This window comes from Lissotriton helveticus, chromosome 3_1 (assembly GCF_964261635.1).
Source record: "Lissotriton helveticus chromosome 3_1, aLisHel1.1, whole genome shotgun sequence".
Lineage (NCBI taxonomy): Eukaryota > Metazoa > Chordata > Amphibia > Caudata > Salamandridae > Lissotriton > Lissotriton helveticus.
In genome coordinates, this window is record NC_136061.1 from 1,898,155,685 (window position 1) to 1,898,172,496 (window position 16,812).

Sequence of the window (16,812 nt, forward strand, 5' to 3'; positions counted from 1 at the left end):
ATAACAAGCTTCTCCAGATAGCTTGTGACATTCCAATTTGTTTTCATGTTCTACAAGTAGCATTAGTAAGCGATTTAATGTAATTCCTTTAATGTTGTTTGCTGCTAACCCAGTTGGAGCGGTTACAACACAAGATAACTATAATTCAGGGGGGCGCTAGAGGGCGCACTAGCTGAATGGCCGCACCTTCGTGAGGCTCCAGCAGCCTGGCATAATAATCCTGAATTAATCCTACTTTCCCTGCACGCACCCGCCCGAAAATCCCCACGGAGGGGCAGCTGGCACCACTCCACAATCGGTGTGACATTGGAGGCTCTACACCCTCGGACGCCGAAGTTACGGCTGACGGAACCCCCCGGCTGACGGGAGCCTACCTGCTGCGGTGTCGGACCTCGGCTCCCAGATCTACGCGAGCCCCCGGCTCACCACGAGGCGGGAGGGCCCTGCGACCTTGGCGAGTGGCCCGCCCTGGGCTTCCAGAGTGATCGGCGGCGGAGATTGGCGGCGGAAGGCATCACGGTGAGCAGTATCTGCGGAGCAGTGGCAGAGGGGGTGTGGTGCTCCCGCCGAATTTACTGGGCTGGGGCTCCCCTTTGCTGTCGGCAAAAAGTGTATTTTGGCGCATTTGGCTTTGCCGGCTGTTACCGGCAGGGCGCCCGTAACCCATACCGGCCCGCCCAGACCCTGACGATATGCGAACTTGCTGCCCGCCCTCTGCCACTTAGCCTACACGCTACCAGCACTTCAGTTTTGTGGCTCATCGGTGCTCCCTCGAGGGACTTAATATTTGCTGGGTGAGTCCTGCACCTTGCCATCTCTCTCTGCACTTCTCCTCGCTCCACGCCATCATTGGGAAGACTGTCCTTGGGGCGCCACTGTTGCCGGGTGCTGGGGGTAGAACAGGAGAGTCTTGGACTACGCTGCACTGCCTGAAGTGGAGCTGATATCTGGTTCGCTGGTTCTTGCCCTGCCACTGTACGGAGAACGCCTGGACGCGAGGGGACACCTTATCTTACTGAGCCGGAATGGGGATGCTCCCACCCCTTTGAAATACACTGCAGCTTTGCCGAGATTCCTGCACTTTCTCCTGCGAGGCACCGGCACTGCACTATTTCACGCTGAAAGCCACCCCCGCCAGCACTTGCTCAGCTACCCCCAATACCTGGCACACGAGCTGCAAGATCGGCGTTGCTGCACCGCACTGCATGGTGTGTGGCCACTATATTCTTCACTAGCCCTTTCAAGACGGCGGTGCAAACGGCGCAGGGACGCAGGAAGTCCATATATAGAGTTGCCGATATGGGGAAGCCAGACAGTCGACAGCCCAAACTGCAGTTTGAAACTGCGCCGCAGAAAAAGGGGACACGTCACACAGGAGAAGCGGTGCCACCCCGAAGCCCGGTCGCGGAGGCCTCCACATCGACCCAGCTGACCCCGGAGATGGCCACCATCCTGCAAGAAATGCGACAGGGCTTTGCGACAGTGGTCGACAAGGTAGACCGACTCACGTCCAGGATGGACAGCATTGCCCAAAAGATGGATGTCCATGAAGAACGCATATCTGAGGCGGAACGCAGAATATCGGTGAATGATGACACAACCGCAGCACATGACTCCCGCCTTGCCAGAATGGACAATGTCCTGAGGGTAATTGCTGCCAAGAACGAGGAGTTGGAAGCCAGGAGCCGGCGGAACAACGTGCGCGTCACGGGCATTCCGGAATCAACCAACACGGGGAGGATGGAACTATACATCGAGAAACTGCTTACAGCAACAGTTGGGGCAGAAGCTCTTTCGCCTCACTTTATTGTGGAACGCGCACATCGCTCCCTTGGGCCTCAACCACAACCAGGGACCCCACCGCGACCCATTATTGCACGCCTGCTCAATTACCGAGATCGTGATGCGGCGCTCAGAGCAGCTAGAGCGAACCAGAACCTGACATATGATGGTGTGCCATTCTCGATATACCCTGATTTTACCCCGGTGGTACAAGAACAACGACGGAAATTTCTTGCTGTTAAAAGGAAGCTCCGTGACTTGAACATTGACTATGCTCTCCTGTACCCGGCCAAGTTACGAGTCACTCACCAGGGTACACAGCATTTTTTTCTCAATCCACAACAGGTCGAAGACTACCTTAAAACCCTGCCCAAACGACCCAAGAGGACTGCGGAAGCTGAAGACTCCAATGCATCTGGGCCAGAATAAGTGGCGGCTGGCTCTCTTCGGTGTATCCTCCTGAAATTGACTGGTACATCCTCACTCACCTCGAGGATAGGTGGAACTCGCCCTGCCGGGAAATGGCTGCTGCTGCCCCTGGGGTGCCATGGACGGGTGTTGGACTGCAGGTGGTAATGTATGCCAGGCCCCACCCCCTTCATCCCTCTTCGCTCCGAGGGTGACCCTAGAGTGGACATGCATTGAGTGGGATGGCTGGGGGTGGTGGAACGTGCACCTCTGATGGCCCCGACTGGATGTTCCCCAATGACATTCACATGGTTGCTTGTTTGTTGGTTGCTGTTTAGCACTGTTTTGGGGTATGGGTGGGGGGTGGGAATGGGATGCTGGCAAGTTGGGGTGGCTTCAGTGGGTGGGGGGTGGAGGATTGATAACTGGGTAGAGCGGGCTAACGCGGAAAGATGTGGACCCTACTTTGCAAGCTCTGGGATGCTTTATTATGTACAGATACACATTGGAAACTGTCTGCTCTTTTTCCAGCCTGGTCAGGTTGCTGGGGTTGTTGGGGAGGGGTGGGGGGGAGGGGATTGCTGGGAATTCTGTTGGGGTTCAAGTTTTGACATGTGCAGGTTGTGTGCTAAGCTCAAGTATATGCTCTATGGAAAACTCCCTGATTTTGACCTGGGGGTGCGGGGCGGGATAGGTGTACTGCACATTACTCATGGCGGGGACATGGCGGGGGGGGGTTAGGGTCGTTTCCTTTCTGTTCCATTTTTTGGTTCCACTTGAGGGCGATGGGCTGGTCCGACTGGATGATGATTTGCTTGTTGCTAAGGATGGATTGGTTGCCATCCAAGCTTTACTCCTGCAATTATTGTATTCAACGGCTACATGGATGACACGCGCTTAACTGTGATTACTTGGAATGTGAGAGGGCTGGGGGATCATAGGAAGAGGAGACAAATATTGAGCTACCTTGATCGTCATAATGTTCACATTGCTTTCCTACAGGAAACGCATTTTGCGCCTCACAAATCACAGGCCTTTGGGAGTAGGTGGGCTTCTCACTCGATCTTTGCTAACTACTCATCATATGCACGAGGTACAGCCATTCTAGTTAAGAGGTCCACACCCTTTCGGCCTGCTGGCTCCAAGGTAGATCACCAGGGGAGGTATTGTTTGCTATGGGGTAGACTAGGACACATGTCAGTAACACTTGTCTGTTGTTATGGACCCAACACGGATGACCCTCAATTCTTTACCTCACTATGGGCGGCTATAGTTGAGACAGGACCACAACACATCATATGGGGAGGAGATTTCAACATGACACTACACCCCCCTCTGGATAGATCACACCCCGCCCCACACCACTATACGAATGGGCGCGAAGTCCTTAGAGCGACTATTGCCAGTAACAATCTTGTTGATGCCTGGAGGTCACACTGCGGACCTAGAGAGGAGGGTACACACTTTACAGCACAGGCTAAGTCATGGGCGAGACTTGATTATTTCCTCTTAACCTCACAACTGTTTACAGCGCTGATACATGCGTCACATCTCCCCAGGACGTACTCCGATCACTCCCCCGTTTTGATCACCTTGGCTGGTTCTGAGCTCGGCCCCCCGGTGACGGCGTGGCGCATGCAGCCCACTATGTTGTTGGATGCGGTATTCCAAGAGGAACTCCGTGATGAATGCCTAGAATTTTTTAAACGCAATAAAGAATCTGTCCAGGACGTTGCGACCATATGGGAGGCCTTTAAGGCCACACTCCGAGGCTTATGTATATCAAAGGGCTCGGGAGTACTCAAGAGCATACTGACCCGATTACGCAGCATGGAGGCTGACTTGCGCAGTGCTGAAAATTGCCTTAGAGCCAATCCTGACAATACGACCCTCGCTACCATTCGCGAAAAATTGTCGGAATTCTCTGAAGAAGCTGCTCGCGAGGTTAAATTTCGGAACAAATACTGGGTGGCTAGACGATATGGGGAAGGTGAGAGGCCTGGGAAAGCTCTGGCAGCGACGGTCAAACTATTGCGAGCTCCGACGATAATATTGGAACTTGAGACGGCTGAGGGGCTAATGCTTAGAGACACCACCCAAATCCTTAACGAATTCGTGCGCCATTATGGTGTACTGTACTCCACTGGCAGACATGGTGAACTCACATTGGATGACTATCTGGCAGATGTCTCCCTGGGTTGGTTGAGTGATGCGCAGAGGTCATTCTTGAACGCCCCGTTTGAATTAGATGAGGTCAGGGAAGCTATCATGGCCATGAAATCGGGTAAGGCCACCGGTTTAGATGGCATACCTATAGAATTCTACAAGACGTATATTGACTTCATGGCGCCGGTATTGCGGGAAGTTTTTGAGGACGCATTGGAGGTGGGCCAACTCCCTGCCTCCATGAGAGTTGCCCTCATTACATCGCTACTTAAGCCAGGGAAACCCGCCTCAAACTGCAACTCTTACAGGCCTCTGTCCTTATTAAACTGCGACGTTAAAATCCTCGCGAAACTGATTGCAACACGCATCAGCCTCCTCCTGCCTGCACTTATCCTTCCAGACCAGGCCGGATTTGTCCCTGGAAGGGCTACATCACATAATCTCCGTACCTTTTTCTCAGTATACGACTCCGTCCATGAAGACCTCCCGATGGCAGCCATCTTTTTAGACGCCACCAAGGCGTTTGACTCGCTCGAATGGGACTATGTGTTTAAAGTACTTGAGCGAATGGGCTTCCCGCCTCTCTTTATTTCCTGGATTAAATTATTGTATGTATATCCAACAGCCAGAGTACTCATAAATGGGAAACTGTCATCGGACTTCCCCATCACAAGAGGAACAAGACAGGGATGCCCCCTGTCCCCCCTTCTTTTTGCCATAGCCACTGAACCCCTGGCGGCTAAGCTGCGTCAGCATCATCAGGACAGGGCGCTGCGTTGCTTTCAGAGACAGTTGCTCGTCTCTCTGTATGCTGATGATATCACCCTCTATGTTCGCCACCCCAGTGAAAACTTGCATCCCATACTCCGTGAATTCATTCGGTTTGGTGCTCTTTCGGGGGTTCAAATCAACTGGAAGAAATCATGTATTTTCCCCCTCACTGCCTCGACAGTTCAATTCCCACTTGAATTCCCACTTGCCTGGAGCACAGGGGATTTTAAGTACCTGGGTATACGTGTGGAAAAGAGTAGAGAAGAACTGATTCGTGCAAACTACGGCACTGTGATGGACAAGATAAGTGATAATATATCCAGGTGGATCACGCTCCCTCTTTCCATGGCGGGATGTTCCTCCTTAGTCAAAATGGTCATACTCCCTCAACTTTTATACTTATTCATGAACATTCCATACCACCCCGGTTCCCATTTCTTTCGTCTGTTACGCTCAGAACTGCTCCGACTGGTGTGGGGTGGTAAGACGCCCAGACTCAAGTGGGAGATCCTTATCCGGCCATTCTCACAGGGAGGATTTGGAATCCCTGACTTTGAGTTATATTACCGAGCTGCTCAGGCCCATTATGCGTACTTTTGGGTGCGCCAGCAGAGATATATGCCCCAACTGGCGGCTGAGCACTGGTTGGCACACCCCATCCCTATTGAAGGCGCACTCTACTCCCAGGTTGAAGGGAGGGACAAGACCCCTACCACTGTGTCGAGCACGGTGACGGCATGGAACTCTATCGTGTCTAAGCTAGACTTGCACTTCCTATACGCACCGTCAATGCCGCTGGCCTATCACCCACAGCTGCCGCTCCTACAAGAGGCTGGCTTTCATAAACTATTGAAAAAGATTAATGTCACTACGTGGGGAGACCTGTACCTAGACGGCGTCTTCCGTACTAGGGAACATCTATATGAGGGTATCCACCCGACGCCCCTGGACTTGTTTTATTATGTCAGACTCAGACACGGACTGCAAGCTATCACGCCTGATTTCCCCAGCGAGCCCCCGGTACTACCTCCCTTGCACAACATGCTGCTCCACGACCATCCTATTAAACTGGTGTCTGCACTCTATAAATCTACACGGGCCAACACGACATACACTACTCTGCCTGCTAGGCAGAAGTGGGAACAGGATCTAGCACTGACTTTCACAGACACCCAATGGGAATTTTGCCTACAGCAAACTGAACGCATATCGTCTAACAGCGGTTTTAGGATAATCCACTATAAATACCTGCACAGGCTGTACCACACTCCGGCGTGCCTACACAGATTCCAGCTTAGGCCTACCGATGCCTGTGACAGGTGTGGGGCCCCGGGAGCTAATTTCCTTCACCTTGCATGGGGATGTCCTGAAGTGAATAGATACTGGACTCAGGTATTTCAGGCCCTCTCTAAAATGCTACACATGACGGTGGATCCATCCCCAATGGTGGCCCTTCTGGGATATGTTGCACCTCTCCAAGCGGCTCACCGCAAATATGTAGCACTAGCTATGCTTTTGGCCAAACGTAGGGTAGCCTGTAGATGGGGGAGGGGAAGAGCGCCCAAATTCAAGGATTGGATGAGTGATATGGTGTACTGCCAGGAGCAATTGCATACCTATTCTGAACTACTGCCGCCTACTTCTAGGCCTACTGATATATGGGCCCCATTACAATGTTATTTGATAACAGATCCGCCCGAGGATGACAGCACTTGAAGTTGGGCAACAGTGATTTGTTGATGATGTTCATGGTCTTGCAATGTAACACCTGGACTGCTGTATATGGCATGATGTGTTATCTGCTTCCTCACTCCTCCTTCCTCCCCCCCTCCCCCCCCCAATCCTGCCTGGGACTGACAGCAATTGAAATTGGGAAGTAATGATCCTTAGATGGTACTATTTTAGACTTGCGACACGGCCCCTGGGCTAAGATATATGGCATGTTATGTCTGCTGCTTCCTCCCTTCCCCCCCCACTCTCCTCCCCCCCCCTTCCCCCCCCTCCCCTCTCTGTCCTCCCCCCTCCTGGCCCCCCCCCCCTCAGTTCAGGACCCTATGTGGAAAATCACACCCTCTGCGACATCCCTGGTGCCTGCTAACCCGCTGCTTCAGATACTGTGACTGGCCCTTCCCTCTTTTGTGACCTCATGACTCTGCCACTCCGCCGCCCCCCCCCCATTGCCTATCGAGATTAGTTATACCCGCCTGGGTGCCCGTGTGCCCCCCCCCCCATCACTCCTGAGTTTGTAGGGACACTGCACATGTTACTGGTTATATCACAATTTAAGAAAAAAAAAAGAAAAAAAAAGCAAAAAAACCTCGAGACTCATTTATTTAGCTATACGGAAGCTGCACTTGTCACTTGGATGGAACTGTTGGCAGACTTGTTGTAATACTCATACATGTTGGAAATGCTTTGTATTACTGTATGCACTGATAGCGGCCGGCCTCCGCGTTGTTGGCGAGACGCTGTGTGTTCCTGACAATGCTCAATAAATGTCTTGAACCGAAAAAAAAAACAAAAAAAAAAAAGATAACTATAATTCAGTGGTTTTCTATAGATAACTGGTCTAAACTTTAATTAAACTTTTTCCTGTACCAACTTGACCACTGACATACATTCGGATAGGTTTAAATGATGTGCATGTGCATTCTTTCTTTTCATGAAGACAACCATGGTTGATCTGTTCTCTCACTTGCTGATATATTTCTTTCTGTTAAATATTAGTTGTTCTTCCAAATTTCCTAAGTCCATAATATCATATTGAGCTTGATGCATTGCTATTTCCACTTCACTGATGGCGATTGCTGCTTCATTTTCAAGAATTGGTTGTCCTGGTGGATCTTGACTCAGTGGAGCAGAACTTTGACTGTCCTGAGAACTGTCTCTAGCAATCTCAGCTGCAATAGTAGCTTCTTGATCAATGTCTTCATTCAACATTTTGAGATACTTTGGAAAAACTGTGCATTCAATGGCATCTTTACATGTTTTAAAAGAATTTTCATAGCACTGAAAATCTTCAAGAAATTCCAGTTCTGTACGCCAAGGCTTGAAGAGTTGCAGAAGTGCTAAATAGTCAAATTCTCTTTCATCAGGAGAATCACAACTCAGGGCCAGATGTAGGTTGCTAAATACCAGTCGGTAATACCGAAAATCGGTAGATTTCAGCATTACCGACCGGTATTTAGCACTCTCCAATGTAGGAAAGGAATCGGTAATAAGGAATCTGTATTTACCGATTCCTTATTACCGATTCATAATTTACCGATTCAGAGATACCGAACCCCCCAAATACCGAATCGGTAATTAAGAAATAGTAAAAATGAGAACAGAGATGTATAAAAATTCGGTAATACAGAATTTCCACAAATTCGGTATTTAAGAGTCGGTAATTACCACTGACTCAAAGCAGTTGGTAATCAGGTGCACTGTGTTTAAACAGCCCCAAAATGCAACTGTGTGATCACTATGGCGGCCCTCTATGTTATTGCAAGGCGGCTCTGGCTACAGGCAGCAGGAGAGATGATCTGGAGACGGGAGGAGCGCGTTTACAGACAGAACATCACACTCTTCCAACTGACTGAGGCAGAGATCCATGAAAGGTACAGGCTAAACCCCCAAACCATCCTGGACCTGATAAGGGACCTGCACCCACTCCTGGAGCACCCAACACCAAGGGCGCACGCTATACTACCACATGTGCAGGTGCTCTGTAGCCTACACCTACTTGCATCTGGTAGTTACCAGGGGTGATAGCTGCGGTAGGTGGTGTGTCAGAGTTGCCTGTCCCGTTTCTTTAACAAGTTTCTGGATGCCATGATGCAGAGAAGGCATCACTACATAAGCTTCCAAACCACACAGGCAGAACTGCAGAAAGCCAAGACAGACATTTACCAAAAGGCACAGTTCCCGCATGTTATAGGGTGCATTGATGGGACACACATTCCAATCTGCCCACCTGCAGCCACTGAGTACATCTACCGAAACAGAAAATCCAACCACTCCATTAATTTGCAGGTAATCGGTGATGCAGCCAACTTACTCATTGACATCGTGGGCAAATTTCAAGGGAGCACCCACGACTCATACATTTTCCAGAACAGTGGGATCTACACACCCCTGGCTGCGGGAGAATTTGGATAAGTATTCCTGCTAGGTAAATCACTGTGACACACCCTGATGTATACTGCAGATGAATGTGTTGATGACTGTTATTAATGGCACTGTCTTCCCCACTTAGGTGATAGCGCATACGCCGTGCGGTCATTCATCCTCACTCCTCACCTAAACCCATCAACCCAAGTGAGAGACGATACAATGTGGTGCACAAATCAACACGCAATGTTGTGGAGCGCACAATTGGACTATTGAATAGCAGGTTCAGCTGCCTCCACAAAAGCAGAGGCGCACGTCAGTACCAATGCATCACCTGCTGCAAGATCATCGCAACTTGTGCTATGCTGCATAACCTTGCCACTAAGAAAGGTACAGCAGTTGAATTAACTGACTCTGAGGACGATGATGATGAATTTGCACAGCCAGAGCCCAACGCAGCAGGAGTGGCGCCAGCACCAGATGGGAGACAAAGACGGGCTGAGATTACACGCAACTATTTTTGAGTAAGTAAGGAGACACAGCCATTTGTGGTATTTGAATGACGTAGTTTAATATATTGGCACTACGCCACCACATGAAGGGCTCCACATGGCAGTCCAATTTGTAAACACCCTACAAAGATGTCATGGGTTAAGTCACCCAGTTAGCTAGACTAAGTGTGGCTTGCATTAACTCCTGTGGCCACGCACAACACTGCTGCATTCCCTTTGCAGACTGTTGTCACTGGCAATCAATCCAGTGCCAGCACCTTGACGTCTGCTGCTCCTCCTGGACTCAGTTAAAGGGGGTTTTACTCTGCTGCGACTTGTTGTCTCCTCACTGTCCCCCACATCACCTGCACCAGTATTGCCAGCCTGATTATTTAGGAGCACTTCAAGTGCAGTGGTCATTGTCACAAGCCCCCAAGACACATCACGGCTGCAGTGTGCCATCCCTTCCTGCATGGCAACGGAGCGCCTGCAGAGCAGAGAAGTGGCAGTGTTGGTATACTTTTCCATTTTCTGCCTCTCCCTGTGCCGTGCCATCCTGTGCTCATCAAGCTTGCTGCACAGGAGACTCTCTGACTGGGACATGTCCCTCATGCCATCAGCCATGTCCGTCATGCCCTCAGCCAGTGTTGTGTTCATAGAGCAGATGCCCTTCTCTATCTTCTGCATGTTTGCTGTCACGTGTCTCATCTGCCGCTGAACTGATTGTATTGCTTTCCCTTGCAGGCGCTGGATCTTTAACATGTTCACCTCCTGACCTGCAAACACACCATGCTCCTCGCCCTGGAAAGGTGGACTGGGTTCCCTAGCCCTGCGGCGCCTGGCACCTGTGTGTGATTGCTCTGTGGGGGACTGTGATCCTGCATTATTGCCATCCACTGGCACCGTTGACTGTTCTCCACCCCTGCAGTCTTCCACGGACAACTCCATCTCTTGGAGTCTTGTAACTGCATGCCTCCTGGGTCTCGGTAATGCCAGTGGTGACGCTGCTGGAGATGCAGGTGGTAGTATTGTTGTTGTAGGTGGTGGTGTTGATGCCGGTGGTGGTGTTGATGCCGGTGGTGGTGGTGTAGTGTGACCTGCAGTTGAAATGGCCTCCTCCGTTCTCTCCCTCTAGGGTGCCTTTCCTGCCTTGACATGTGCAGACGTGTGCGATGTCTTGCCTGTGGAGACAAATTGTACATTAGCTCACTTGTCTGGCAGCATTTAGAAAAAATACATTTTCATGTCTGCCAATCTATCTGACTGTCCTCTGCTTGCTTATCACTGATGTGTGGCACTTGCCTTTGTGTTCAGTGGGATGACTGTTATGATATGTGTTACACTGACTACATCTCCCATAATGCATTGCTGGAGTTTACTAAAACATGTACTGGAGTGGGATTCACACTGCCTCCTTGGGGAATGGGTCAGGGAGTGGGGGGCGCAGCTTGGTGTGCATGCATCTTACCTTGTCTGTTGCCAGCTCTGGCTGAGCTGTCTGCATCCTCGATACCGCTGACACTCTTAGGCTCAATAGTGGACTCCACCAGCAGTTCCAAAGCAGTCAGTGCAGGTGCACTATTTCTTCCTCCACCTGTCAGGCTGGCTTGTTTTTTCCTTTCGACCATCTTCTTCTTTCCAGGCTCCTGATGTCGTACCACCTTTTCTTGAGTACCTCTATTTCATGGTGGGTCACTCCAATGGCATTTACATTTTCCTGTATTCCAAGCCATATTTTTCTCTTCTGGGATTCTGGCACTTGCAGTGACGGTTTCCCAAACAGCTTTGTGTGTTCTCTTGCCCCCTCCTCAATCAGGACCTCCAGCTCCCTTTCATTAAATTTGATTTTTCTTTTCCTTTCTGCACCTTCATTTTCACCTTCCTTGTTGGCCATTTTGCAGTTTGTATCTGGAAAAGTTCTTTCAGTTACTCTTGTGTTCTTCTCTGCACTCCCTGCCTCTTCAGTAGATTCTGATTCAGTGCAGCTGCATGGGTGTGGCCACTACCTGTTTGGGAGGTGATTGGGATGCACAGGATTGGCTGATTCTTCAATTGCTGTTTTTTTAAATTACCAATTCGGTATTTCCGGAATCGGTATTTAGGAATCGGTAATACCGATCGGTATTAAGGAATCGGTAAATTTTACCGATTATTACCGATTCAGTATTTTTTCCGATTTTTTATCTATATCGGAAATACCGATTTCTTAATACCGATTCGGTAAAATTCGGTATTAAGAATTCGGTATTTCTATTTTACCTACATCAGGCCCTTAGTTTCCTATGATTAATCCGATTTCCTTTACTATGTTTCACCAAACATACTTCTGAACCAATCACTCTATATTTTTCTTCATTTCTGTTCTCTGTAATATTTCTCTTAAAACTGTAATATTGTGGCACTTCATACAGACATGTTTGTTTTAACAATATCTGTGCTTTCCGATTAATTTAATGCTAAATATTCGATTTCTTGTATAGATTTAAGTACTCGATTTCATGTTGCAGCAAGACCTAGGCTAACCCATAATATTCCTCTTGACTTTACATATAAATTTGCAGACGACAACCGATCCGAGCATTCGTAGGATCCAATCTCTCGATGGGACAGCATCTTCAAACTAAAGCTGTACAATTTCTTTCTCGTGGGACATTTCCTCCCACATTTCTTGAACTCCGTCTTCTGATTTTGTTATGTATGAGGTTACATACCAAGCAACAGCAATGGAATTATCTGCAACATACTAAATATCCATATTAGCATTCCACATCGACAAAATAAGTGGATTATAATCATTAATACACTTTAATTGTTCACTTCTTTTTAAATTGTAAGTATTTTTGGGAGTTTTTCTAGTGACCGTATGTCTCACTGCTGACATGAAACTGTTTACTCTTTCTTTGGATATTACTGGACGTGGAAAACCAAAACGACATTTGGTATAAAACTTTTCCTTTGACTTGTATTTTCGTCGACAGTATTTTCCAGTTTGAAACACTTGTTGCCTTTAGGTGTTTACTTCTCTTGTTTTTGGTGTAGCACATGAACATAGTCTTCAATAAAAGATAAAACAGTCTCATCCGAATCAGTTCCAAATTTGGTTGCATCCTTGATCCATAAAAGTATATGTATATGAGGAGCACCTCTAGCTTGGTACTCCTTTCTCCAAAAGAAATCAATAACTTATCAAAGAGGAGGATTGTTTTTATTGCATATAAAAGACATCATAGATGGAAACCTATGATTACAATATCTGGACACATTTACAGGATCCAAGGAACACAGTTCTCCAGGTGTCATAAATTCAATGTTTTTAATATTTGAATTTGCTTCTCGTAGAAATTCAAGTAAATCATCCCATGCGTATTCAGCACAGCTTAGTGTAACAAACCACATATGAGTGCCTAAGTTCCTTAACATGCATTTAAGTTCTCCAGGATGATGATACCATTACTCATTAGTACCACGCTGACACGCCATCAAATTAATCAATTGAGATTCTAAATGATTATCTCTCTCATATACTTTGTCCATGAGTTCCTTTGCAGAAACATTTTGAAGATGAACTCCTATTTTTAATATGTGGTTGACTGCATATGAAAGTCCAGACAAGTCACTTTCAAACAAAAGATTAAACATATATGGGATACATTGCCGAAATCTTGGATCTTCTGAGTACAATCTGGTTGTCCCATATTCTGATGCGGGAATCTGTACCGGTCGTTCATCATATCGTCCACCTTTTCCCGTGGGGAAGAGCTGTGGAAAACAACGAGCTTCCAAACTTTTTTCCCAAAGACTCATGGAATTCCCCTTCGTTTTCTTCATTTTGAATAATTGAATAGCATTTTGTTGTCCTCTAATTTGTTATAACAATATTTACAAATATGTTGATCACTACCCAAATCAAAGCAATCTTCTACCAACAAATAAGTTGCAAATTCCTTCCACTTATCATTGTTTTCTTTTTCACTTTTTAAATACAGATCAACATTCCTAGTCTGATTTTTATAGTGTGTTCGTCAACAACAAATACAAACATAATTTGGTCTTTCACAACAAATTACCTTAAAATTCATAATTTCTTCTCACACTTCTCAGTACTACGATGTTCCACGTCTTCTTCAACACCTACATCTGTCATTGTCTCACTTTCAGTACACTCTTGTTCAAGACCAAAGTAACAAAACTCTATTTCATCACAAACTTTTTTTACATATGATACTGACCGATGCAAAAGAGCACTCTTTAAGTCACTTAGAATTTTTGCTGTTTTTTTTGCCTAATACAATCTTCTGACTAACTTCCGCATTTGAGAATGATGTACTGCTAACATTCTGAAATGATGAAAACACTTTGACACACTTTTCTAGAAAGACAAGCCAGTGAATAACCTTGCAAACCAGTATTTTTTCTCACTTTGCAAGGATCTAGTCCTTGCTCCATCTTAATCTTTTGTTTAACACTTTTTTACTATACGCTCGTAAGAAATGTCGTAAAATAACTCCTGTCATATACTACAAATACTACTACAATCCCAAGTATACACTGGGGCTTTAATATGCCTCCCTAGAACTTCATCAGCTATCACTTTTTCTATATTTCTAGGAACCATCTTTTCATTTTCAATTGGACAACCGTTTTTTACTTCATAAGCACAACCACTGGTATCAACTGCATGCAATAATGTATTGGTTTGAAAATAACTCTCTTCATTAAAAAAAGGCTCTGAACATGAACTGTGCTGGAAGTTGACAGCATGGTGAATTCATAAGTGCTTGGGTTTTGCCATGGTGATTAGATGAGGACATGGTACTGGCTGTATGATTGGAGGAGTAGAGGGAGAGTGACAGTGTGATTGCTGCACTGCATGGGTACTACCTGGGTAATTGGGGGAGTGAATCAGTAGGGTGTAGGTGGTCAGGGAACTGCATGGCTAGTGCACATTTGATTGTAGCACTGCATGTTTTAATACCTGTAGGAGAGTAGGATCCGCCTTTTATGGTTACCCCCACTTTTTGCTGATGTTCCACTGTTTTTTGATTTAGTCTGGCCGGGGCCATGCTATCCATGACCCCAGCCTAGCTGCTTTCTCTCTAAATTGATTCCATGTACTTTAGGTACACTCCAGTTTGGTTACTGGGGCATCCTTATGAGCCCCTAGTATATGGTACACTAGGTACTATGGGCATAGGTACCCCAGAAGCCTACCAGGGGCCGCAGCATGTATTGTGCCACCCCTGGTAAGCCTTCCAAAATGACACCACAGAACTGCTACTGCAGTCTGTGTAAGGTGGTGCATGCACCCCTTACTAAGAATATAGGTTATCTATATCTACCTTAAACCACTACGCATATAAACCTATCAATCACCCCTATGGCAGGCCTTATCAATCCTGAAGTCAGGGAGCTGGGTTTTGTGTGAGAGGGTGCCCATGCGTGAGCAGGGCCCCTCTGCAGCCTTTGGGATCTATTCTCCGGCGTTGTTCTCTGATGCAGCCACACCATATACTCTTAAGTGCATTATAACCTCGTGGGAAATGCTAACTTTGGAATGGCTGCAATGAGACATGTTACGTTTGGTGTCAAACACTTTGAAATCATACCCCCCCCCCCCACCAGTCCTGGCAACAGGGGTATGATTACACCCTTCTAGAAGGAGAGACATGTACATACCGGTACACCCGGTACATGTTTAAAAGAGCCCTGGCATCTCAAAATGGATGCTGCAGCCACAGGCACGAGTCTGACCTCCTGCTCCTGGATGAAACTCCAGCAGGGGAGGCCTGAACAATAGGTTTGCTGTCACACGGGGTGTCACCGCCGCCCAGGCAGGCTTTAGTGTATTGGGGCTGGGTGGGTGCACTCCAAGAGTGCTTTGAAGTTTGGAGTGGGGGCACATTTGGGGTCCCTGTGCGTAGTCTAGTTCATACCGGTTGCAGGGGCACTCAGCCCCTGCTCTGGCGTGAAACTGGACAAAGGAAATGGGTGTTGCCACCCCTCTTTCCAGACCCTCCCATAGGTGGGACCCCAGAGTATGTCCAACCCCTTCCTTGGGTATAAGAAAAGAACCCCTGGCTACAGGATTTTAGATTACACCTGGGTGAAACACTGCTATAAAAATCCTAGAACTTCAATGATCTACACGACTAGATGACTGAAGAATCTCCCTTGGAGTAAAGGAGTTACTCCCCTGCTTGGCAGGCACCAAAGAAAAATCTGCACAGTCTGCATCTCCAAAGCTCCTGTTGGACTCCTGAAGTATTTGCAGCCCAGAAGGTGGATTTCCAGACTTCTCCGAGGCCAACCTGAATCCCCAGAAAAGCTGAGACCTGCAGCCCTCTTGAGTACCATGGAACCGGAACCCATGGACACCATGCACATTTGCAAGTGCATCAGCTTCTCGACATTCCTTGAGGCTGTGCATTGGGTTACTTGCAGCACATACCCGAGCACCTTTTCCACCCAAGATTGCTGGCCTAAACTCCACGAGTGCTCTGTGAGCCGGCCCTTTGTGTTCTCGCTCGAGGTACCTTTGTGATCCCTGGCCTGTCAACTCGTGGGTCCCTAAGATGGCAACTCTGATTTTCCTTGGGCTTCCCTAGTTGCTCCAGATGTGTCCTGACTCTCCACCACTTAGTGAGTCCCTCAGACCTTGCTGGTCTGCACCAAAGGATCGTTCCTCTTTCTGCATTAGTTGCTGTTGCCAAAGCTTGTTGGGTCCAATCCAGGCACCGACACTGCAGCACTCAACATCCTTTGTGGGACAGCTCGAATCCAGCTCCTGGTCATTGTCGACGCCTCCTGGTCCTCATGGCTGCAGAGTCAAGCTTCATCTCCTCAAACCTGAAACACCCAACATTGGTGGGCATTCGTCTATCGTGAACCTGGTCACTGGCTAGTGACCCAGACTCTGTCCCCTCTGCTTTCAGATTCCTTCTATCTTCAATCCAAGCTTGGATCACACCGGACAGTTCTCTTCTCCATGGCAGCAGCACTTTTGCAGCAGATCGCCAATGAAACCAACGACGATTCCCGACACCAAAAGACACCTATTTACTTGGCTTCCCTGGGTGAGGTAACACGAGTACTACGGTGC